The sequence below is a fragment of the Zootoca vivipara genome, chromosome 5, assembly GCF_963506605.1.
Source record: "Zootoca vivipara chromosome 5, rZooViv1.1, whole genome shotgun sequence".
Taxonomy (NCBI): domain Eukaryota; kingdom Metazoa; phylum Chordata; class Lepidosauria; order Squamata; family Lacertidae; genus Zootoca; species Zootoca vivipara.
In genome coordinates this window covers 67,779,868-67,805,038 of record NC_083280.1, presented here as the reverse complement: position 1 = coordinate 67,805,038, position 25,171 = coordinate 67,779,868, and the positions used below count along the sequence as shown (strand labels likewise).

The window sequence follows — 25,171 nt, the reverse complement described above, 5'->3', positions numbered from 1 at the left end:
GCTATACGCCGGCTCCCTCGGCCAATAATGTGAGATGAGCGCGCAACCCCAGAGTCGGTCACGACTGGACCTAATGGTCAGGGGTCCCTTTACATTTACTTTACCTTTAGTATTAACAAAGACATTACAATGGTACCTCCGGTTGTGGATGGGATCCATTCCAGAGCTCCAGTTGGATCCCGAGGTTTCCGCAACCGGAGGGACTGCTTCTGCACATGCGCGTGGTGCGGTAGAGCACTTCTACGCATGCACACATGGCGAAACATTTCCAGGGTTGCCGCTTTCGCAACCCGAAGTTTACATTACCAGGGGGTAACGTAAGCCGAGGTGCTACTGTAGTTTCAATCTGCCTTGTTACTGATTTTAAAGAAATAAGTACTTCCATACAGCTTAAGTTAAATTTCACACTTGAAAATTTCGACACAGAAGCACAAATGTTAAGCCAACAAATTGCTCATAAAATCAGTAGTGAATCTTCCCAAACAGGGTTTTATTAACATCAGGCAATAAAATTAGTACCAGCAGTAGGGATTTGGGAGAATTCTGGTGAAAATGGGAGCAGAAATTGCTGGTATTCACAGCTTCACTGGATGTCAGAAAAATCCAGTGCATATGATTGGCATTAATTATGTAAATTATGTAACCTACATAATTATGTAACTTACATAATTTTGGCACTGTGCACAGTGAGACAAATAAAGCTTTGAGGATGAACTGCTATGGAATGGAAACCATGCTGCGTGAAACAAATATAGGATGGAATGGGAAGCAGTGTTTTCTTACATCCCTAATCAGCATTCCTGGGACTGACACATCCATCGGATCTAGGGATGTGTTGCACAACCAGAAAAGTACATCCACTTGCACAACATACCCCACTGAATTCATCTGTTTTTCCTGCCCTGCTGTAGTACCCTGTAGCCATAACCCATGCTTGTTCCAAAGGATCTGTTGATCCTTAATTATAATCTCAGATAAGCATGACCTGTAAAGTCTATCTCTGTGGCACAGGGCTATAGATTCCACAGGCAGTAACAACACTCTCCGACATGCTGCAGAGGAAAATCGGGATTCATGTCTTTTGATGCCATGCTCCCATGGAAACTAGGTGACTCACAAGAGAGTACAGCCACCCAAAATTGGATGTATTTTGAGGTCGCACTCTTGTGGGAGCCAGAACAGCATATCCTGGGATCCAATCAGAAACCAGGTTGGCTTCTGTAATTCTGGGGTGTCCTACTCAATTTGGGGCAGTTGATGGGTATGCAGTAAGTGGCTGTGGCACACTTGACCAGGGAAGGAAGTGTTCATGGGCATGACAGTGGCAGGGTCATTCCCATTGGGAATGGAGACTCAAAGTTCCATAATGAAAAATGATTGAGGCAATTTCTGCTGGGAGAGGTTTGGACTTGTGGTCCCATGACTTTCTTACAGGGATGGATTATCAGATAGGGGGTCTTCATGGCCTTCCCTGCCACCACAGGTTAGTGGCAGATTCCTCTGCAAGGGAAGGAGGCAGCAGAATAGACACTATGGCGGGAGTTTATCGAGACTGTTCAGTGGACCCACAGAGTGTTGAACAGAGTAGCCTGTAAAAGCAAACCTAAAGTTTCTTGCAGCATTCCTAAAACTTGCATCAATTGGCCATAGTGCTAATTTTCATTGTAAAAGTCCACCTCCTTGCTTTCTCTTCTGCATTAACATTCAAATAAATGATGCAAGAGAGGTTCAAAAGACAATTTAAAGCTCACTATGAAAATATCATTATTAAGTAGTTTCTGCCTAGTCAATTAAATACACATCTGTTAATGTGAATATGGTCTGGGACACAATTGTCAGGATCAGCTTCTGGAAGGTTTTGCTCAAGCGTGCCTTGAAATTAAACAGCCGTCAGTTTACAGATCTGCACATTTTTCAAGTTATTTGAAAGAAAGTAGTGTGAGAATCAATTTTTGCTGTGCTCACTCTCTCGAAGAATTTCCTCCTTCATTTTTCAGTACATTTCACAGGTACAAATATATATGCTTCCCTAAATTGCTTCCTTACATTGGTTCAGGCAGTACACCCAGTAAGGTATCTTTGAAAACACAGAACACCTCCCCTCCCACCCCAAATTATGGAATTCAGGAGTGGTTCTACATTTCAGCCTTGCAAAAGTAACTCTTCAACATCCTAAAATGATATATTTCCATGGGATGGAGTAGTCTACCCAGTTTATTGTGTACGGTGACAGCATTGTAACCATATATTTGAAACTGCTGTGCGGTTTCGATTTTTCAAGGAAACAAATATCAGTCCTCTGACATGTTTTCATTGGAAAGCTGAGTCAGTTACTTCTTAAGATTTGCCCTATCTGTCTTACTACTGATAATGTTGTATCATGTTACATTGAGTTTACTCAAGATATTACACACAGACAAAAAAAAATCAAACAGGAGAAACAGGTTGTCCTTGAAAGATGATTTCTAACTGTTTAAGAACTCTCATTTGAAAAGCCTGAAAAGTTGTATCATCCAGTTAAGGATAAGGTACAGGCCCTTTGCTTCTTCCTTAAGATGTTTTATAGAATATTGTAACTGTACACGATTCAAACTTTATTGCTAAGCTAAGCATTAGCAACACACCAGAAATAAATAGCAATGAAATAATGTGATTTGAAAAACCTAGGTTTTCTAGGTATTTGGTGGTTTTGCTTTTTAAAGAAGCAACCATGGTTCGTTTTTGGTTTTGACAGCTGATAGTCTTAACTGTTGCTGTTTCAGCCACTTTGGCAAATGTTGCATTAATACCTGGCAACATGGATATTACCTGTTTCCTGGCACTGAAGCTCAAAAGTTGACATCTTAGCTGTGTGGCAAGCACATGTTTTGCATATCTAGTCCCAAATGTTCACATTATACTGCTTGATCTTATTATTTATGCAAAAGATGTATATAAGTTATTCATTACTTGAATAGATACAAGTGGGACCTGCAGCATGAAAAGTTCAAGTTCAGCGATTGAGCCACCCATTCCCTTTCCTAGGATAGTCTATTTTATTTCTTCTTTCCCGCCTCCAGCTTTCAACACCTCCCCTGCAAAAGAAAACAGTCAGTCATCCATGCTGGACCTTAGCCTCATCTTCTGAAGATTTTTAGATTTCTGCAAACTTGGTGTTTCCCTCAGACTTTCCTAATACCTCCATCTTGTCTTTGTAGATGGTGCTGTTTTGACTACACAATAGTACACACTTGGATAATAAGTTCACTTTTCATATATATGTGGGAGAACTTAATATAGTCAGAAAAATAGCTTGATTCGCTATTTTAGCCCCAAATAGAATTATTTCACTCCACATTCTCCTGTGGGCCCCGAGAATCCTCTAATGGTGGTTGGCTTTGAATGTGGAGCTGGAGTTGGAAGTGGGAGGATTCAAAAGGGGAAAAATTGGTGCAGGCATATTGCACCAGTGGCTATGGGGCTCTCACGCTACAGTTCTCCATCCCACTTCCCAGGTTGACCCTCAGGTCCTATCTATTAATACTGATGTTGGCTTGGAATGACCTTCAAGCACATTCAACACATTTGCATAAACTTAATTTAACATATATATTTTTTGATGTGGGGGATGCTTGTCGTTTCAATGAACAAGTAAGTTTAGATACTTGTCACCATTTTCACCTGCCCATCTTCTAGCAAGCTCTGGCTGCCGAGCACTTGTTTCCCTGTTCTCTTCCTTTCACAGAGATAATGACTTCTACACTTCTGCTCCTTTCCACCACCTCTTCTCTTGTTCATCAGCCTGTTTGCTTTCAGGATAAGCAATTAGGCAGTAGCAACAGGAATGGTTATAGACTCACTCCAGGGAAGGCCCAATAAGAGCTCCTTGTCCAAGCCCATTCTCCCCAAACAGTGAATCAGTCTGAAAATAAGCAAACCTGCAATCTATTGTGTAGCCTACTTCATTTCAAGACATAGATAGCCTCTTGTTTTCTAATCAGACATGGCTGATGTTATTTTTTTCACCCTTTTCTTTTAGGATTTAGTTTACATCAATGAGATTTCCATTTGATCTTAATTTTTTTCTTCTGTGCCAGAAGCTAATCAGTTAATATTTTATTGTGACTCAGTCCACTCAGAATAAATTTAGCTGTCCTTTGCTGCACTTCTAAGAATTGTTGTAACATTGTTTTGATCTTTGCAGTTTTATCCAGTAGACAATTTCATTATTTAACTGATCACATTCTCATCTGAAAGAAGACATCAGCAGTTCAGATGGTTTGGGAAATCTTGAGTACTATGCATCTTAAATATGGAATAGGTATTTTTTTAAAGTTTTTTTAGTTTTTCCTCTACTTTCTCTAGGAAAAAAAAATAGTTTACTTTCCAGATGCCTGTGAGCAGCAGTAACACAGACTCTTATTAGTTTTGAAGAAAAGATTAAAATTAGACCAAGCTAAGATGTCAGCTGTTTGGCTTCCCTGTTACTTTATGCCAAGAGGTGGGCATTTCAATGACTAGGGAATATTTTTTTGAAGGGGTGAATTTATCTTTTTTGTTTCCCCAAATGTCCCAGAATTATGTTGTGTTCTAATATGAGAAATGGTCATTTCCCACCTACATGGCTTGCCTAAAACATCCTGGAGGGCAAATAGGGAGGACTGATGGGACAGATTAGGCCACTGGCCAGACCGTTCCCACCAATTCTTTGGAGCAATACAACACCTGGGGCACTCTGGGAAGAAAAGGGTGGCTGTCAGCCACTGGCATCAAAGAGTTCTGCCACCCTGACAGTTAAAGAGGCAGCAAGGGCAACAGAGAGGGAGAGAGAAGCAGTTTCCTGGCACCTATCAGGAAGTCCTCTTGACTTTGTCTCAGTTTTGCCCCATGTTCTAGTTTTGTCTTCTTCAACTAGGACATGTCTGAAACCCTTCAGAGCATCTGTCAGTCATGATACACAGTATTGAGCTAAGTGGACCAATGGCTTGCCTCAGTATAAGGTAACTTCATAGTGATTCACATTACACAAAGTTCATCGCAAAGGTGGCTTTTTCTTTTTCTTTAGCCTCTTGGAATTGAAATTATATTGTTCTGACAAATCCATCCAAGCCACTCTGAGCCCCTATCTATCAGAGAGTCTTGGCTATTTAAAACTGCACAACTGTCTATTTATGTTTTGATTGTGTTAATAAAACCGATAGCTCTAGTAGCATTAATATACAATGAAAACATTTAAAAATCCAAGAAAATTATTTCAGCCTCAAGGATCAGGACAATTTATGTCGAACTTGTCAGGCTACTGGAGCAAACTAAATGAGTCATCAGGAAATAATTTAGATTTGTTTCATATAGCACTGAAATATTTTTATGAACATTTAATCATGTATTCCAAGAGGCAGCTGCAAAGGACTTTCCTTTATAATAATTAATTGAGGGTGGTGTAACACACATATCCAAATGATCTGTTGTGTATTCATTCTGGACTAGGTAGGGTAAGTTGATATATCTTCCAATAGATCAGAGGAGGGAAACTTCTGACCCAAGGGACATATTAGACCCGTGAGGGATCCTAATTTGACACTCAAGGCCATTCCCTCCAGAACATGCTCACTAGCCCCTCACATGATATTATATGTGAAAACAGATGTGGGGCAGTTAAATTAATAGCTAGAAAGCAACAATAAAGAGCATTAACAGTGCACTCCCAATTGCATTTCCTCCAATGTGACATGATCCAAATCCAAGACACCATTTTCCAGGTTCGAAATCCTATGCAAGATCACAGACCTGGGGAAAGTGGTTTTTCAGACATGGCACCCAAAAACTTGGAGCCCCAAAAGCACTTTTGGGGGATGAGATCTTGGCACAAAACTTCGTGAGAACAAATAGTCACCATGCTTTCACGGGAAAAAAACCAACAGGATATCCTCCTTCTTCTTTTCAAAGCAGCTGACAGGTATGCAATTGCTCCTTCTCAAGTGAGGCTTGCTGTCGGTGCTGCTAAACTGATCGACAGCAAGCATTGATGATAACAAGCCTTGCAAAGGAATGGCTGCCCTACAGAGTTCCCAATTTAGAACAGTGCAGCCAATTCCTTCCCGATGAAGGGCTTGCTGTAAGTTCAAATCAGCAGCCCAGTGTTTACAACAGGCCACATGAGGAAATGTTTGGGCCAGCATAGGTAACAGCATTTGCATTTCTTTTCAAAATGAAATATGATATATACATTCTTTTCATTCAATCATAATAAAAAAATGCCACCTCATTACATGGGGTGGGCAGATGGCAGCACCTAAGCTATTACACAATAACCTTGTTGTTCATCTCCCAGGAGTCCCAGTACTAGAATAGGAAGGCACAATCATGTTTTCCACAATATTGAATACAGCCATCTGATTCGCAATATCGCAGGCAGCTGCCACTGCATTTAGTTAGTTGGTCACCTGGGGAGCAGTTGTTGGAATCTGGATATTGGCCTATGTGGACCCTTCATTTGATCTTGTATTCATATGAGCCTTGAAGCTAAAACCTATTTTCAGAAAATAAACCGTCATATGACATTTGATCAAAACATTGATCAAAGATTGGTGTGTGTGTGTGTGTGTGTGTGTGTGTGTGTCACTTTATCATTGTCAGGTTTGAATAAACTATTTCTGTTCTTTTAAGAAAATAGTAAACTAAGATTACAATCTTTTGAATACAAAAGGTTTGATCCAGTCAAGCTTAGGTACGTTCAAGGCTTATTGAATTCAATAGGTTAGTGTGCCCTAAAGTTGTTCCCAGTAAAGATAATTCTAAAATTATATTTGAAATGGCATTTGAAATTGCTTAACTTTGGGTGCATTTTGCGGAAAGGATCCAGCTATTGGTTGAGACTATCCAAATAAAGACTGATAGGAAACCATGCATCATGTGTGGTCTTAACAATCATGCTCATTTAGGAGCTACTAATGATATATGTTTTTATGTACATGTTTAAAATATTAAAATGTAAAGGACAATATATTATGTGGGCAAATAAAGTAGTTTGTTAACACAACTGGATTTATCAATACTAGATTCTGCAACAGGAAAGAAATTATTTCTCAGTTAAAATGATATATAGCCACCTGCCACCTTTCAGAGGATTTACTCTTTGGTTATGAACAAAACTGTTTTATGTGACTGGGAAAGTCCTATTGCTAAATATATTTTCTCTCTTTGCAAACGAGTAGTTAAGAAAATAGTATCAGTCTGAGTCTAAAGTTTTAAAGCCTGTTAATCGATATATGTGGCAAACTGGAGATCCAAGAAAAGCCCTGGGCCTAAATAAATCCATCCTATATTGTGGGAGATTATATTTTAGTGTACACGCATATACTGTGTCCTGGAATATCCAGACTGACCAAGAAAAAAACACGCTTTGGATGGGTTAGTCAGTCACATCTTGATTTATTGGGCAACAAAATTGGCCATAAAACTACCTTTTACAGTGCTCAGGAGACCAAAGCATATAGATGTCATATTGAGTAATAACATCAGGATAATACCAAGGTCTTCAGTTGGTTTGGAGTTTTCCTATGGATAAAACCAGATACAAGACACTTAATACCAAAAAAAAGGACATATTCTTCAACTATTAAACCACCTTGAAAGATTAATGATCTTCCAAAAAAAGGCCCCAGTTACATGATACAGGGGATTTGAGAGCAACCAAAATACCATTTATTTTCTCTGTTCCAATGCAGCAGTGTGTGTATTCATTTAATCATGCAAATATTGTCAGGAAACTTAATTCAGGAGTATTTCTATCATGCCCCTGTTTGTATGATGGATGATACCTAACAATTCCCAAGAAGGAAATCCTATTGTTAACTCTCACGTGTGCCGGAAACCCTGGGCTGCCCATCTGACAACTGCAGAGAGGGCTACAAGTTTCAGAAGAAGCGAGATTCTTAAACTGGTTGTAAACCATGAGCTACTTTCACCTACCTTGCACTACCCTCCTGATCTAGGCCTAATTCACATGCCATGGCAAACCAGAGTATGGTTTACCAGCATCCTGGATGACAGCTGTCAGGTTTGGCTCAGCATGTCCTCCAAACACAGGATCAAAGTTAAGGTCTCTTCTCAACCATGATCTGTAGCCATGGGATAAAGCTTCACTAGCAACCCTGGTTCAGGTAGAAAACCCTATCCTAGGTTCAGGCATGCTGAGCCAAAACATTAGCTTAGTGTTGCGGCTTGGTCCTGCCCCCTTCATGATCTGTCGCTGGGGTGGGAGACCTAGCCATCATAGTGTGCCCTGTGGAGTCACACACTGGCCAGGACTCACAATTGTCACCTGCCTGCACATTGGCCAGTCGCAGGCAGGCTACTGTGCAGTGCCAAAGCTTTCACATTTCGAATCAACACAGTTGTGGCCTAATTGACTATTTGTCCTGTCTGATTATTTCATTGTAATGAAGTCACAGGGCCATGACATGCAATGGGATGTTCTACGGCAGTGGTCCTCAACCTTGGGCCTCCAGATGTTTTTGGCCTACAACTCCCATGATCCCTAGCTAGCAGGACCAGTGGTCAGGGATGATGGGAATTTTAGTCTCAAAACATCTGGAGGCCCAAGGTTGAGGACCATTGTTCTACGGTATATATGAAGGGTTGCATGCATAGCCTGCTTGATATGGCTTTCTCTTGAGAATGGGAGTTTTGTTAATAGCGCCAAAAGCCGTGCTAGCAGAATCAGTAAGTAAAATCCTCCTTCAGATAAATAAATATAATACTGAATCAGGTATTATTCCTGGTTACCACTAGCAAAAACAATCCATCCTATTTAATTGACTTTGCACTGTTGTATAAATAATATACCACAACAGTTTTAGGAAAGCTTTGGGGCATTTTGTGGTGCTTTCTGTTGATGATGTGTATAGCTGTAAATCGAGGTACTCTTCCGAAGCCAGAAACTCATTTGCAAATATTTAGTGTTTATTTTTCTACTGCTTAGTTGAATAGTAATTACTTGCAACTTGTATAATAGAAACATTTAATTTGTATGCTCTGACTTATGGCACATCCTTATTAAGGTGAGAGACAGCTTGGAGGATAACATCTTGTGACTTGGCTCTTATATTTCATATTCAATTGACAGTTCTTCCCACGTTTACGTGTCTGCAATAAATAAATCATAACAATTTTTTCCTCAGTGGAATCTTGGTGCAAAGTCAATCATCCAAAGAGAAGTGGAAAAACAAGTGCATCATCCACAGAGACCACCATCAATGGAAGCGCTAATAGAATTGCATGGCTTTTGATAGAATTCCAGCCTGATATTGACAGGTGATCCCGTACATGGGGGCATATATAGCTCCAGGCTTCTGTTATCATTATGTAAAGTTCTTGTTCTTTACACTCTTTGTGCTATTTCCTTGGAGACATGGTTTCAGATACAAAGTATTTTGTCAGAGTCTTATAATTATGAATTGAGCAGACTGCATCTCCCAGCTGTTGCAACTAACAGCAGCATTTAATTTGACAGTGAAGTCGGGGGTATTTTCTCCGTCTTGATTCTCAGCCAGCATTCATTATTAATTAGCATGAAATTTGAGAAGCATGGTCTTAACACACTCCTGCAACCGGTACAGTTTTAAGGGTACAGTGTAGGTGTGACACTGACTTGTTTGAGTAGTTTAAGTACTGTACTTCATCATTCTGTGTCCCTGAAAGGTCACTTGCACAGGGTTCTCTGGTCCAATGTTCTGCAGATCCTCCTGTTCCACTGCAGCCCTGTGCACCACATCCCACATTGTTTAAACCCTCTGATTTTTATTTTTATTTTGGGGGAAGGGGTGTAGGAGGTTAAGTGGATGGAGTTTAGCAATTGCCAAGAACTGATAGAACAATATATATCCCCAAAAACTTTAATATATTTATATTCCTTAGTAATACAAATGGATGATGCAAAATTTCTTATTTCAAGACTTTTATTAGTGACTAGCTGACCCATGCGTTGCTGTGGTGTTTTTTTTGGGGGGGGGGTTGTATTGATGTCATTTGTGGTTTGAATGGTAATGGTTGCATAACTTTGTTTTTGGTTAGTGTTTTGATGCAATATGCTTTTCTGGATGTATGAACTTTGTCCTTGGATTTGTTGTTTTAATTATTTTTGTTTTCTTATGATGGTTTGCTGTGCCTGACTCAGGGTCCTTGTTTCCCAGGAAAAGGGTAGGATGTGTCCATTCCCCCCTGGACTATGTGTTTTTTCCTCACCCCCCTTCCTTTGTTGTGTCTCATCCCTGTGATTACTCCCATCCTGTATCGACCCATGAGGTATCCTGTCCCCCCTCCCCCCACCCTGTGGCTCCCCCCACCCTATGTCAGCCCATGACCTATTTTAAGAAAGTTCAGGTGATTGGTAATATTGCTGCATTTCCTGCACATGGGTGTCATTGAGCTTATCCTCATTTCAACCAAAATCAGATTTGTTAACGTTTTCAGCAGTTACTAGGGGTTTGAATTGGCTCTGTGTGTGAGTTGGATAAAGAGGCAAACTGGGGTGATTTGGGGGTCTGCCATCACTAATGTTGAAGCATGATGTCAGTAACACACACCTAAGACAGGGACCTCCATAAAGCCTTGCGTTACTTTGCTTCTATGCTCTTCTGTGCCTTATAGCTCAACCTTACATTTTCAAATATACCGGTATATGTGTGTTTTCCTGTGCTCTAGGTCCAAAGACTTTGCAAGTGAGGCTGTTCAAAATGTCACCTGCAGAGCATTGAAGAAATATGGATGATTCTTTGTTAAGCAATGGATTACTTTTTTAAAAAAGTTTAAAGCTTCAATTGGCTTTTTAAAAATCCCATTTTTCTGCTTTAACCAAAGCAACAACAATCAGAGCACTTCAGAACTCTACAGGCAGCCATTCTAGACAGCTTCACATTGTACACTTGGTTGGATACCTTTAAGGAAGCCTGTAAATGTGTAAATGCCTAGGTCTGTAAGGGCTAGCAGAGGAAACAAACAGCTACCAAAAGGAAACTCCACATCTTACTTAATATTTGCTTTGTTTACAGATATGCAGACAGGAAGAAGGTACTGAACTCTCAAAGTACATATTTTGTAGCCTTTAACCTTTCTGTTTTTGGACTGTTTGACTCTCCCGAAAAAACAGACAAAGAAACATTGTAGAGCACCAATCTAATATGTTCCCTTGGCAGGCAATTGCCTTTCATTAAGTAGCCACAACTGTTAAGCGATCTACAGATCTCCTGATCTCTAGATCCAATTGTGTGCCACAGGCAAAACCACAATGATACACCTACAGTAATAAGATGGTTAAACTTTCAACAGTATTATCGGCCACAGGCTGTCTTCTCTTATGTTAAGATTTAATTAAATATGTCTGTAATATGAATGAAACTGAAATTGGAAACCAGGAAAAGTGTAGTTTCTTATTACTTGTTCCTTTTCACCCTGCACTTCGCTTTCCTGGTGTTGCCTGGCAGGGTATCATATTTACACTCACTTTCCCCTTCTGAATGGGATTTATTCTCCTTACCTTTGTATAAGGCATCTCATAAATACACAGAACTGTTAAATCTACCTCTTTTTATTATTAAGAGAATGTTGTTTAGAGGGCAGAGCACAATGACCAGTTGGGTATGTAAGAAGTAAGACAATTTTTTAGGCGTCCTGACCCAAGCTGTATAAGGTTTCAGGAACCAGTACCAGCATCTTGACCTTAGCTTAGCTAACTGGAGGCCAGTGCAAGTCTTACCTTTTCTGCACAGACAAAAGTTGGTTTATGCTAGTGGGAACAGAGGAGTAATGAAAAACCTCATAAAGTGAGGTTAAAACAGAGCAAATGGATCTGCACAAGTATATGTGACTGGTAGCTTCAACATCAGCTTCCTCGGGCAAGCACACTGAAATATTTGAATCACTGAAGAAAGGCGAGAGAACAAAATTTAACACAATTATTCCTGTCCATCTTGCCTCCCTGTCCTCCATTATCACTTATCCGATTTCATTGGTTTTGTAATCTAATCCTGGTTCCTGTGCAAAAGAGAGAAAAGGAGAGTGGAAATCGTAAAGAGACTCCCAACTCCTCTGTTGCACCAAGTATAATTTCCCCCCTTATATTGCCCTGTTTGCAACTTGAGAATTCATAAAAGCAGAGTGACTCAACTGAAGAAGAAAGGATTGCAAGAAAATCTAGGAACAGTGTAAAGATACATTAATGCAATAAAATACATTAAGGGCCACCATCTTTGTCATTCTTTGTTCTCATCACAGACATTTTATTCATTTCTGGCTCCCTAGCAGTTTGTCATTTTCATAAGTTATCCATTTAAGCATCATTAAGTGATTATTAGAGATGTCACTGAATTTTGCAATTACTTGGCTTAGAACCCAAACCCCAATAATTCATAATGTTAAGCTTTAAAAAGGAGGCAAACATTAAAGGCACCAAAATTCTTCTCCAGATTAAATTTGGCTCCAAGTTAAAGAATTCTTCCTTTTCTCTCATGCACACACTTAACTCACTGATAAATTGTTAGAAGTGCCTCCTTCCCATCTTTCTCAGGTTTTCTGGCACTTGGCCCAGTAGTGCAGCTATAGTCTAGTAACTAGAGGAGAAAGACATCTCCCTTCCATGCTGTCACCAGAAAAGCAGCAACTGATATGTAAGGGTGCTTGGGAGCTCATGAAGGTTGGAAATTCACAGGGAGCTGCAGGTGCAAGATCACATCTCCATTTTGAATGAGTGACATGCTTCAAAACATCAACTTCAGAAAGCAGAAACAAAGAAATATCTGAAATTAATAAATATTTTGTAACATTAATTGCCCAACACAAAAGGCATCGTAAAAATAAAAAGCCCACAAACGGCAAGCCAGCAAGAAATTCATTTTAACTATAAGACATTTGGAATAGAAGAAGGCCAGAACTGACGAGACCAGCTGCACCTCTTTTGGAAGGGAATTCCATTTAAGGAATTTGGTTTGGATTGTAACTGGGTTCAGTAATTATCAAGCTGTATCCTGACTAAGGAAAATTTTGGATTTACAGAATCTAGTTCAACTCTCTCTCTCTCTCTCTCTCTCTCTCTCTCTCTCTCTCTCTCTCTCTCTCTCTCTCTCTCTCTCTCATCAGTATACCTTATCATACTTGTATGATAATTTGAAATTCATCAGTAGAGTTTTGTTCTTGCACAGTTCCTCTGAGATCCTGTTAACTGGGATCCACTTTGCCAAGTACATACTTGGTATGTTGCTTTGAGAAAATTTGCTTTAAGACATCGCTTCTTTCTGTAGAAATGAAAGTTGAAAATACCATCTGACCATTTGTGTATTTCATTCTAGACGCTAATAACTTTTTTGACAGAAGTTGAAGAGACAATGTGGAATCCTTATGGAATAACTCATTCACTGAATTTCTAAAGATAGCTGTGGCAAGTCCAACTTGTCAGGACTGGCATATTCAGACACTTACAGAGGCATTCCTAAAGGCTTGTGAAGAAATACCCAGTTCACTTAAGCCTGCCGCCTGTGAGAGGAACAACAGCTACCTGCGCGTCTCAGGGACATATAGATAATCACATTAAAGGCATGCTAAGGGAGACTAACAGAGTTTTGTACCATCCCCTTCATGGATGATTAATGATCCTGGCTATTGCAGGATGTGAGCAGGCATGGGATAAAATGAGGTGTTCTGTTGATGTTTTCTTGGTTTAGCCACAGGTTCCATTTTTTATTATTTTTTAGAGGAGGAGGGAGATTGAGCCCTATTTCTATGAGAGCGAAGAGAACTCTCTTTGGCTCTTATTTTGCATATGTGAGGGACATATGTGAGCCCAGAAGAGGGAAGAGTAGTGCCCAGTTTAACTAGAAATGAGAGGAGGCGGTCTCATTTGGTTCCATCCACTTGTACCTTTGTTTCTGATAAGTCTTTAGAGTTTATCATATCAAAAGCTCAGTTGGTTAGAGCATGGCACTGATAACATCAAGGGTTGCAGGTTTGATCTCTGTATGGGACTGCTGCATATTCCTGCACTGTAGGGGGTTGGACCAGACAATCCTCAGGGTCCCTTCTATAGGACCTGTTGTGGACTTTGAGCTCTCAAATTTCAGTGGTGCTAAAATTTGGCACACACTCCTACGTCTCTCTCGCTACATTCTACAGCAGTGATGGGCAACCTTTTGAGCTTGGTGTGTCAAAATTCGCCAAAAAACCGAGCATAACTCGGGTGGTGTGTCACTTCGAGAAAAAAACCATAATTTCGCGATATTTATAGTTTAAATAACAAAAATGTATAAGTGTAATTTATAACTGTATTTCATAAACCAAAAACTAATTATTTAACCAAACCAAACCAAAAAACCCTTATTTATCACAAAGTGCCCAGAGTTGTTGAGCTTTTTGGGGGGAGCTGCTGACCAAAGTTTTGGAGGTTTTTTTGGGGGGTGCAAAAGTTGCTTTGTTTTTTGGGGGGGGATGCCCCAAAGCTGCTGCGCTTTTTTGGGGGGGGGGAGAGAACAGAAATAAATGACGAATAATACCTTCACTGGAACTAACACGCAGCACCGACATAGTCTGCCAAAGCGCCAAAAAACCCCAGCATGGAACGGGTTAAATAACGAACGCTGTTACACCCAATCATCATCTGCCAAAGCGCCAGAAAAACAGCACAGAAAGGGTTTAAAACCAATCTCTGGCTACCAGCAACAACAACAACAAAAAAGGATCCGTGTTTTAACAGCGGAGACAAGCTGTAGCGTGAGGAGGAGCGGGAGAACAAATGGGAGGGGGGGGGACAACAACAACAGCGCAAATGGGCCGATGGGGCGCGTGCCAGCAGTGAGGGCTCTGCGTGTCACGTCTGACACATGTGTCATAGGTTCGCCATCACTGTTCTACAGCATTGTCATGGTGCAGCTGCACCAGCTGGCAACCTTAAAACCTTCTATGTTAGGACATCCATTTATAGAATACTTTATATAGAGGGAGCACTGCATCTGCATAGGTATTTCAAAATAAAGTTTGTAGCACCTACTTTTGTTCTTGCCAATTATAACCACAGGGTATTATGTTTAAAATGGATAAGTTATCTCCTAATTGCACATTATTACCAACATCTTATCCTAAATCATGATAATCTACATCATTAACATTGTTAAATAATAACCCCATTAATGGTCTTAATTGCATCCAGTTGTTGGTGATGATGCCTTTATGTTTAAGTATGAATACTTTTAGATATAAGATACTCATTAGCATTGATTAAACAATGCTGATGCAAATAACTGCCAGAACTATATAAGCCCCAAAGCAGCATTTGTTGTTTTCAAACAGTGTTTAGCAAGACCTAACTAAAATGTTAATGAAAGAAGATTACATATTAAGGGGAAGGGGGAAAACTTGTATGAATGGGTTGTTTTTTCCTTATCATTTCCCAGCATATGGTTTACCTTCTGTACTGGAGAGGTGGTTAAGTTATAAATGGAAGTAAAATGGGTCTGGTGGGCTACTGTTGGACTTGGAAGGTAGTAGTTCTGGGACCCAAATTAATAGAGATGATACAGGAGTTGTACTGGACCATAAAGACATTAATAAATATACATTTTAATTGTCACATCAATTAACATTGTAATTACAAGCCAAATGTCCATATAATTTAGTTTCCCAGCTGGGCATCACATCCTTTTGGTGACATGCTAGCATTGCAAGAGGAATCATTATATTTAGCTGTGATCGTCAACATCTTTGCACATTTCCTGTATGTTGAGAATGCCATATAATTTTGTAAAGATTTGGAGTGGGGACATTTCTCTACAAAATGCGAGGGAAGGTTTCTAAAAGAGACCTTTCCAAATGTTAGCGGAAGAGAAAAGTGTTTTTTTGTTTAGATTCCAAAAGACAACCAACCATCTGACTCAGCCTGGGACTCGAGGCCCAGCAAAATATAGGAAAACATATAGGACTGGCTTGTGACTGCTTTCCTGCCTTTGGAGCAGGAACAACACTGTGATGGCCAGCAAACTCAGGTTGGTGAGCTGCTTGTGTGAAGAGACCAAAGAAAACTGCACCAGGAACACTCATTCTGTATTTTCTGATGGTATATATGAGTCATCATTTGATGCTGTAGTCACTGAATGAGCATACATGTGAAAACCTTTAGTGTGGAATAGTCTAGTATTAAAAGTGTGCAGTTTTTAACTTCAATTAAATGTTTCAGTGAAAGATGCTCTGAAATGTGTGTATGAGAGAGGGAGAAGGAAGGAATAAATCAATGCTAGTGTAAAAAATTACCCCCACCTTTCCTCAAAACAATATTTTTCTTTAATCCAAGCATAGCTATTCTCTGCCTCCATAGTCAGAGGCAGTAATGCTTCTGAATACCAGTTACTCATAACCACAGGTCCTCCTTGTGGAGTTCCCACAAAAATATGGTTGACCACAGAGAGAACAGGATGCTGGACCACGTGCGCCATTAGCTTGATCCAGCAAAGTCTTCTTATGTTCTCAGATTTTTTTTATATCTGCATTTTTCCAATAACTATTTTTTAAGAAACCATATAGCATATTTTTCTTTCAATCCATGTTTTTCACAAGCAGGGCTTTTTTTTCAGCCATAACTCTCCCTAACTCAGTTCTGGCACCTTTCAGTGGGCGCCATCACCATTATAAGAGAACAAGGGAGGCATTCATGGCGAGTTCCGGCACCTCTTTTTTCTATAAAAATAGCACTGTTCATGAGATTTCTGCATTGCAAGAGGTTGAACTATATGGCCCTCAGGGTTCCTGCAACTCTACAGTTTTATGATTCCGTGATAATATTCTGTTCCTCCGTGCGTCCACATGTGCCAGTGATTGCATGCTTACAGGAGAAGCACATGTTTTTTTCTTGAATCAAGAGGACAGCTAGAATGAGAGAGTGGGAAATCCCTCTGGACTTTAGATGTATCTTTTTTTATTTTCCATTTACAGTAGTTCTCTGTAGTGATATTATTTGTTGCTATCTGTATCTGTATGTTCTTCAGCTGTCACCAAACTTATTTCCCCTTCAATTTGCAGTTGTACCCAATCCATGTACTTATCAACTATCTTTTAAAGTCCCTTAAACGATGTTCTTGAAATTTTTAGTTTGTATACCGGGTAGCTTGCAATTTGTTGCCCAAAGGTCTTCTGTTGTTGGAATAGTGAACTTCATGTAGGGCAAGCTCACTACTTTTTCAGACAACACTTTGTGTTATTGTTCCATTACTTTATTCCATCAACCAGTTTCTCTACGAATAATGTGTTTTATCATTCCAGGAACTGTGCCTTCAGAGGAGTAAGCAGCTTTTGGGCCTCTTCGACAGAAATGGACCTAAGGCTTATTCACAAGCTCACCAAGTTATCTTCTTATATTGACAACTGCACCAACATTGAAAAATGGGCGTGAACTAAGGGTAATTTTAATTGTCATTTTTCAATGCCTTAGTTGTAAGGCTGCATGTTATTTCCAAAGTGAACTAATGCAATGACACATGTCACAAATGCAAAAAATAATAATATTTATATGGCCCATAGCTGCCAAGTTTTCCCTTTTCTCGCGAGGAAGCCTATTCAGCATAAGGGAAAATCCCTTAAAAAAGGGATAACTTGGCAGCTATGATATGGCCTTGATGGCCAAGAGTGCCTCTTTCCCAGTATGGTTGGTTCAAATCACCAACTGGGATTGGCCCCAAATGCAACCACCTGATTACTGAGTGGGATTCCATTTAGATTGTACACAACTTTTTCATTTCATTTCACTTTTAATTTGTATACTGCCTTTCTATAATACTATACACAAGGCAGTTTACAGCAACAAAATATACAACAAAGAACACACACCATATCATAATCTGATCCAAGAACTTCAAAATGGAATGACATATCAAATAAAGTAATACTGTGTTTAGTAATCTATTAGAATATAAGAGTACAATACAATTAACACTCAAATAATAATTAAACAAATTCACTCTTCACAATTACAATAAATAATTACTAAACTATGATCCATAAAGATAACTGCAAGTCACAGTGCAAATCACAATGAATAAAATACCACAATACATACAAAAACCTTTAAAAGGATCGAATTGAGAAACAAAGACACACAACTTATATCATTTTTTTAAAATGGAAATCCCTGAACTCCACTTCTCCCTTCTAAATGAACAACAACAAAAAGCACTCCCCACCACCCTGGTGAAGTTTATTCTATTTTCTCATGTCCAGAAATAATTTCATGGAGAATAAGACTATCTGTACCTACTGTTCAATCTCCAATGCCAGAAGTACTGTGCCTCTGAAGAACATTTGCTGTGAATCACAAGTGGGGATTTTACTGTGGCCTTCATGTTCTGGTTGCAGACATGGGGCTGGCCTCTGTGAGAACAGGATGCTAGACTAGATGAGCATATGGTTTGATCCAGCAAAGCCCTTTTTATGATTTTGCAATAATATACAAATACGTTATCTTAAATGTTGTTGTTTGTGGAGGAGAGATGCATGATTCTACATATTCTTTCTTAGAAAGTTGTGAACATAAGATTCTGTTATCTTTCATTCCCCTTTGTGTCCCACCCATTTTTTCTCTAGTCTAAACTTTACAAGAACATTTTCACTTGTCTTCATATATTACTTTAATGATACTTCCCTCTTGATTGCAGAATTTATCAGTGACAAAACATTGCTATTTATTGGCTGACAAATAGTTTTGTATATTTATGCAGACATAGTAAGGCAGTATCTAATAACAGCAAACATCTATACATGTAGTGCTTATCAAAGATGTGATTTAGGATATTGATTGGATGGAAATTTCATTTCCCTGTAATGATTTTGATTTATTAGTTAAATGCATCAGTTTTTTCCTAGCTCTAAAACATTTGCTATTTAAAGAGAAATTGCTCTTTAAGGTTTTGTAAAGCTCTCAAATGGGTTGTGTCCACTGAGTCCAATGGAACAATGAATTTTTTATAGTTACTACTTACTGCCTTAGTGGCTGGCAGGTAATTACATATCATCAAGGAGGAGGTTGCTCAAGGTTCATGTATCCTATAATTCTTCACTATCTTTCCCATGCAGACATTTGCCCTAGAGGATATCAAAAATTTTATGGTGTTTCCTCTGTAAAGATTCAACCACTGCAAGTGAGTTATGTGCTCATTTCTGCAAAGCAGAATGAACAACACTAATGTGATTTTAGACGGCAGATTCATTTTCAGAATGATGATGATGTGTCCTTATCTTTTAGAAGTTCCTTCTGTGCAAATCTGAGGCAGATGAGAAATCATTCAAATTGCATTTCAGAATTTAACTTTGAAACAAATGTCATCTGCATTATATCTGCTTTTTAAAGAAGACTGTAATGGGCATCTCTTACTACAGCTTACCGGTAGTTGTTCCACAGATCCATGGCAAGTGGTGCAGAGTATAGCTTGGGGTGTAGAGATGGCCTCCTTGTAGACCCCACCTAGCTTCAAGGCATGCAGAAATTTAACTTGGCTGAATCAACCTGCATTGCCATTGATGTTCAGGCTGTCTTTGCAACAACCCCAGGGAAACTTATAACTGAGGTTAGTGGAGCCATATTTATGAAGCAAGGGCAAGGTCTTAGATACAGCAAAACTTTTCATCTAGCAGGTCTGGAAAAGGGTACAAGGACAATAATTGAGAAGCTGGATTTGTTTTTCTCATCTGCAGGGGTCCTTCCTTACCCAAATTTTTAGAAAGCTATGAAAATAAGAAACAATAGCCTCCTAGAAGGGTTCATATTAAGAATGGTAGTCACTGTTGGCTCAGCTTGATTTGAAATGTCCTCAATTCTGTCACTGGGAAAGCCACAATATTGTGCAGTTGGCAGGAGCTGACCTGCTCATGTGCTTCCAGTAGGCACCTGTGAGCAGAACACTGGATTAAATGAACCTTTGATCTGATCCTTTTTAATGTTTTCATGTTCTAATCTCCTTGCAGGGGCAGTATTTACCTAGTTCTTGTTGATGAGATAGATGATAGATAGATAGATAGATAGATAGATAGATAGATAGATAGATAGATACTGTAGGTAGGTAGGTAGGTAGGTAGGTAGGTAGGTAGGTAGGTAGAGGAGTCTAGGGCAGCAAACAATAAGTGATGAAACAAGAAAAACGTATTTTCTTCAAAAAAATAATAAAAATTCCAATACACATGCAGATTAAAAAGCTTGTTGAGAGAGGAAGATCTTCAGTAGGTATGAAGTGACAACAGGGACAGTCTTAGTGAGTTCAAACAATTAGGAATACTGTTTGGGTAAGCACAACTGAGACAGTGATTGTCCAACTGGGTGTAAGAGTATTCATATCATTATTTTATGATGATATTTTATTATCATTGTGTGAGTAAAGTTTGCCCAATTTAGACAGAGAAGAGAAGACTCCCTGGAAAAGACCCTCATGTTGGGAAAGATGGAGGGCACAAGGAGAAGGGAATGACAGAGGACGAGATGGTTGGACAGTGTTCTCGAAGCTACCAACATAAGTCTGACCAAAATGCAGGAGGCAGTGGAAGACAGGAGTGCCTGGTGTGCTCTGGTCCATGGGGTCACAAAGAGTTGGACACGACTAATCAACTAAACAACAACAACAACAACAACAACAACAACAACATCAACAAGACTCTCCCAAACATACGAAGGAAGTATTGATAACTGTATCTAGGCTTCTCCACCCTCATCCCTCAGAGCACATGTTGTTCTTTGACAGAATTGTTGATTAGGAAATGCTTACAATACATTGGAATTTAATTACCCATAATTTGATTGACTGGTCTGATGGAAAGTAATTCTGGACACTGGAGACGTGTGACCTCCCAGCTTGCTCCAACTTTCTTTTGCCTTGCTTAGAAGTTGTGGAACTGGGCTTCTCCTGTTGTGCCTCTGGCCCTTTCAAACTCCATCCCGGGCAAATCAGATTGTTCCAATCCTTATACTTCTTTCCATATAACATGACAATTTCATCTGCTGAGGCATTTTATCAGCATGTGATGACTGTGCTAGTCTTTGTGTATATAAACTGATGCATTAAAAAATAAATTGTGAAGACTTTTTGGAAAGCTTTATTTCATTTCATTTTAGGTGTCATCTCAAGGCACCATTTCAAACACTTGGTTAATTAGAAGAGTGACAAAAACAGCATGTAAAGTAATAAAATTAATTAACATTACTCCCCATATTCTTGTGTGAATTTTGACTCCCTATTGCCATAAACTGAGATAAAGCAGAGGTGCCATAGCAGTTCATGTTCCAAAACCACATTCCATTTTACAAAGTTCCCATTGACTTCACTGACTGTGTCATACAGAAAAGATAGATGCTTTTTCCTAAATATATTGCGGGTGTACGATGAGGTCATCAGATTTGACCTCACAATGCCTTTTAAGTTGTAAAAGTTAGCAGAAAAATACATAATTCAGGCATCTACAACTGTCTTATGGTGTTCTACTACATTATTTATATAAAGATCTAATGCCCATTAATCTTTATCGTGCACAATGACTGTACATCTATCTCCTTAGTGCAAAGTTGTGTTCAGCACTTCCACAGTGAAGTAATCGGTTTAGAATGTATATTTACAGGCTGAATATGCCAATTAAGAAGCAGGAAACTTAACATTTATATGCTTTTACATCTCATTCTTCTTGAAGGGCATTCTGATTTAAGCTAATGAAGATAAAGTACTTCCCTCTCTCATCTTCTTCACAATCAGTTTTGTTTGTTAAAGCAGAAATTGGAAGTTAGAAAAAGTGTAAAGGATTAAAGTTTATTGCTTTAGCTTCAATGAGAATGTTATCAGAGCATAAAACAGGCAGATAATATTGTCTTTCCCCCACAGTTTCAATAAAGCAAATTCAGTGTTGTAAGTTAAGAGTTTTTTAACTTCAGAAGATCCTTATTTCACAGAGTTGACCAAAATTAGAGTACCATGTTGACCGATTACAGAAAAAAAAATTACAGGGTTAGTAAAATAATCAGGTCAAATAAGTGTTTCCAGTGCAGGTTTTGAGATTTCAAATTACACAGTAATATCCTATGACTGGATAGTCAAGAATAGTTTTTTAAAGGAAAAAATGTGGGGGTTTTGTGGGGTTTCTTTTGCAGAAGCATAGTACTATGTCACATTTGTCTCTGCAGATTGCTTCAATCGTATGGGAGTGGAGAAAGCAATTGCAAACTTAATTAGGTTCAATCTTTGCTGTATGAAAGTCTATTGAAATACTTAGAGACATGCTAGAACAAAGCAGCAATGGGCTTTATTCCATCTTAACAGATAATGCCTGTGATTTCCAAGAATTTGACCCAGTGCAGACAGAGAACTGGATCCCTAAAACTGAGGTTTATAAAATGGGCTCCAGTTTCCAGAATACCCTTCCCTCCTCATCAGTCCTCCCCCCTCTGCAGAAATTCCCCCTTCCCTTCCTTTCTTAGCCTTAACCATGGTGTCTCATTGTGCTTGGACCAATCCTAATAATGATTAAGGCTAAATAGAATTTCCATCTGAATCAAGGACTGTAAGCCCACACCAAACCCTGGCCTTATTTCCTGACTAAATGGAGGCAATTCTTACTAAGCCCTATCCATCGTTAGCCTTGGTGCACATACACTGGACAATGGCTAATGCACACAAGGCAATGATGGAATTTGCACAAGATTGGATAAGAGAGGGGAGAAGGATCTTTGCTTTATTGAGACAATTTAAAATGACTGGTTTGCAGGGAACCAGGATTATGTTTGCATGGGACACATACTTCCAGTCCCGGCAGTCTTCAGCATCATTGCTCCACTCCAGATACATAATCCGAGACCTGCTCTGTGAGAGGTATCTGAAAAGCTTTGAGCCTTCATTAATTTCATTGTCATTTAAAGATAAGAGTTAGTGATGGGCATGTTCTCAGAAGCTCCTCTTGGATTAATCTGGAAATTACCCAAGATCTTCGCGTCAAAATAATTAAAAAATCAGGTTGGAGAAGCCAAGCAAGCAGCAACAATTGGAGGAGTGCCTTGGCTCCCACTGTATTTGGCAAGAGCTGGGATGTTCCTGTGCACCAGTTCCCCATGGCATGGGGGAAAGCCAATTGGCAACACTTGGAGGAGTACTGGAGCATGGCGGCAGGCGAGGCCAGAAGGCAACAATTCCCCTTTGGACAGGGGTGAAAAAAATGGAACGGGCCTTGCCTGCCTTTTCATAAGTCGGCCTGAGTGGTTGGAGGTCTAACATTAAAATCACTTTGCTTTATATCATTGATATGTCAAAATGATCATGTTTAGTTTGATCAACAACCATTCAGTGTTGTGTTAAATTCTCGGAAAGAACCATATCTCAAACTGTCTCTTGCCAGCCCATGAAAGATAGACCATTGGGGTCTTTCTGTGGTCGGCAATCTCTAAACATGCAGTAGTGAACAGCATGGCAGTTAATCCTTTATGTCTAAATGGAGAGTCTGGATTGGCATCTAGTGAAAGAAGGGCCAGAGCAGGTTCAACAGTTTATCAATAACATTAGAAACTATCAAAAATGCTTTGCCCAAGTCCAGTAAGCTCCCACCATAAATGTATGAGGTCCCCTCCTATTGCCACCAGCATTGGGATAAAGTTGCAGGGGTGGCATAAGAGAGATTGACTGGATTCCAGTGCCAATGAAACATTACCTTCATAGATGTTTCACCCATAATTTAACCAGACGTCTTCATCTGTTTTTATGCCTAGTCATTTCCCCATGCCTGGTGCAAGCCACTTGCATTTCCTACCTTGTAGTCCAAAATCAATTTACACTGATTCTGACCAGTGGCTCTTCAGGATTTCTGAAAGTGGACATTCCTGGTGGGACATTCCTTGCCCTAACTGCAGATGCTGGGGCTTGAACCTGGGACATTCTTCATGCAAAGCAGATGCTATGGTATTGAGCTACAGCTTGGGGTTGTTGGTTTTCCTTGCTGAGGACCAATAAGGGATAAGCTCATCTCCTACCTACACCTTGAATTCAGCCCTCGAATGGGGCTAAAGATGCTTCCATAGGGAGAGAAAAAATGCAAGGGTTCAATCTAAGGAAACTTTTCTTCTATGCAGTGTAAGAATGCTCTGTCCCTCCATTTCATTGCATAGGAAAAATAGGCAATTGATCACCCACTATGATTTTAATATGAGCTGGAAAATAATGCAGGTGTCTCTTCGGAAGCAGGCTTTAATGAGTTCCCAAAGTTCTCTTCCAAATGTGGCTCAGGAGAACTTCTCGGTAAGAATATTTGGGGCCTAAGGATATTTTCTGCATAGTCTGTTTTTTTTAGGCTGGCCTGACATTACAGCAAACCATTTACCTCAAAAGCATTTGCAGAGGGCAAGGTGCCATACTTGGTTTTAAAATTGCACTTTAGTTTGTTCCAGCCAAGCTAAGTACACCTTCACCATAACATTATGGGCAAGATGTGCATTTCAAGTAGGGAAACAAGTATATTGTAGATTATTATTTTTTTCCATGTAATGGCCATTTATTTTTTCCATTATTCTTTCCACAACTGTCCTACCTCTTATATCCAATGGCAGTCAGAATCTGAAAAATACCAAGATGAATATATGATGACACAAGAAATATGCATTATTCCAGGAGCGAATTTATGGCAGTGCCAGTTCACCTCACAGGCACCAAACAGAGGGGAGAAGAGGGGAGTGGTGAGATTGGTTCCCTCACACAGTAGGAGGACTGAGAGGCAGGACTACCCCTATCCCATGTCCCTCTTTTATGCATGGCAACAGTAAGGCAGGTAGTGAGACTGGAAGCCAATGGTGAATGGTTTATGTTAGGAGTCAACAGCTCTCTCTCTTTTTTGGAGAAAAGAGGGGGAAATTTCTAAGTTTTGAATTTTTGTTTCTGCTTGAGAAAGATGGCTAGAAAATTTCAAAAAGCTCCCTCCGACTTTCTTTGTGAGATTTTTTTTCCTGGGAGGGAAAATCAAGCTGGGGAAATGGAGAGGATAGGGTAGGATAGGAGAGGGCATGGGGAGAAGAAGGGAGTACCAGCCTCCTGCTGCACCATCTGGGGGAGGGGTATAAAATTTTGGCCTCACACAGGATGCCATCTCACCAAATTCCACCCCTGCTTATTATTCCTGCGACTAAATATAAATAATGTTGACCAGATCATAGCTC

The 25,171-nt window shown here is 39.6% G+C and overlaps 1 protein-coding gene across 7 annotated transcripts in view; it reads left to right on the top strand.

The window, feature by feature from the left end:
• Positions 1 to 25,171, top strand: part of PCDH15 (protocadherin related 15) — a 608,113-nt gene that overhangs the window by 160,688 nt on the left and 422,254 nt on the right. For all 7 annotated transcript variants that reach the window (XM_035137543.2, XM_035137542.2, XM_035137532.2 and 4 more), the window contains exon 3: positions 17,275 to 17,411. The gene's annotated coding sequence lies outside the window, so the exon portion shown is untranslated. The remainder of the gene's footprint in view (positions 1 to 17,274; positions 17,412 to 25,171) is intronic.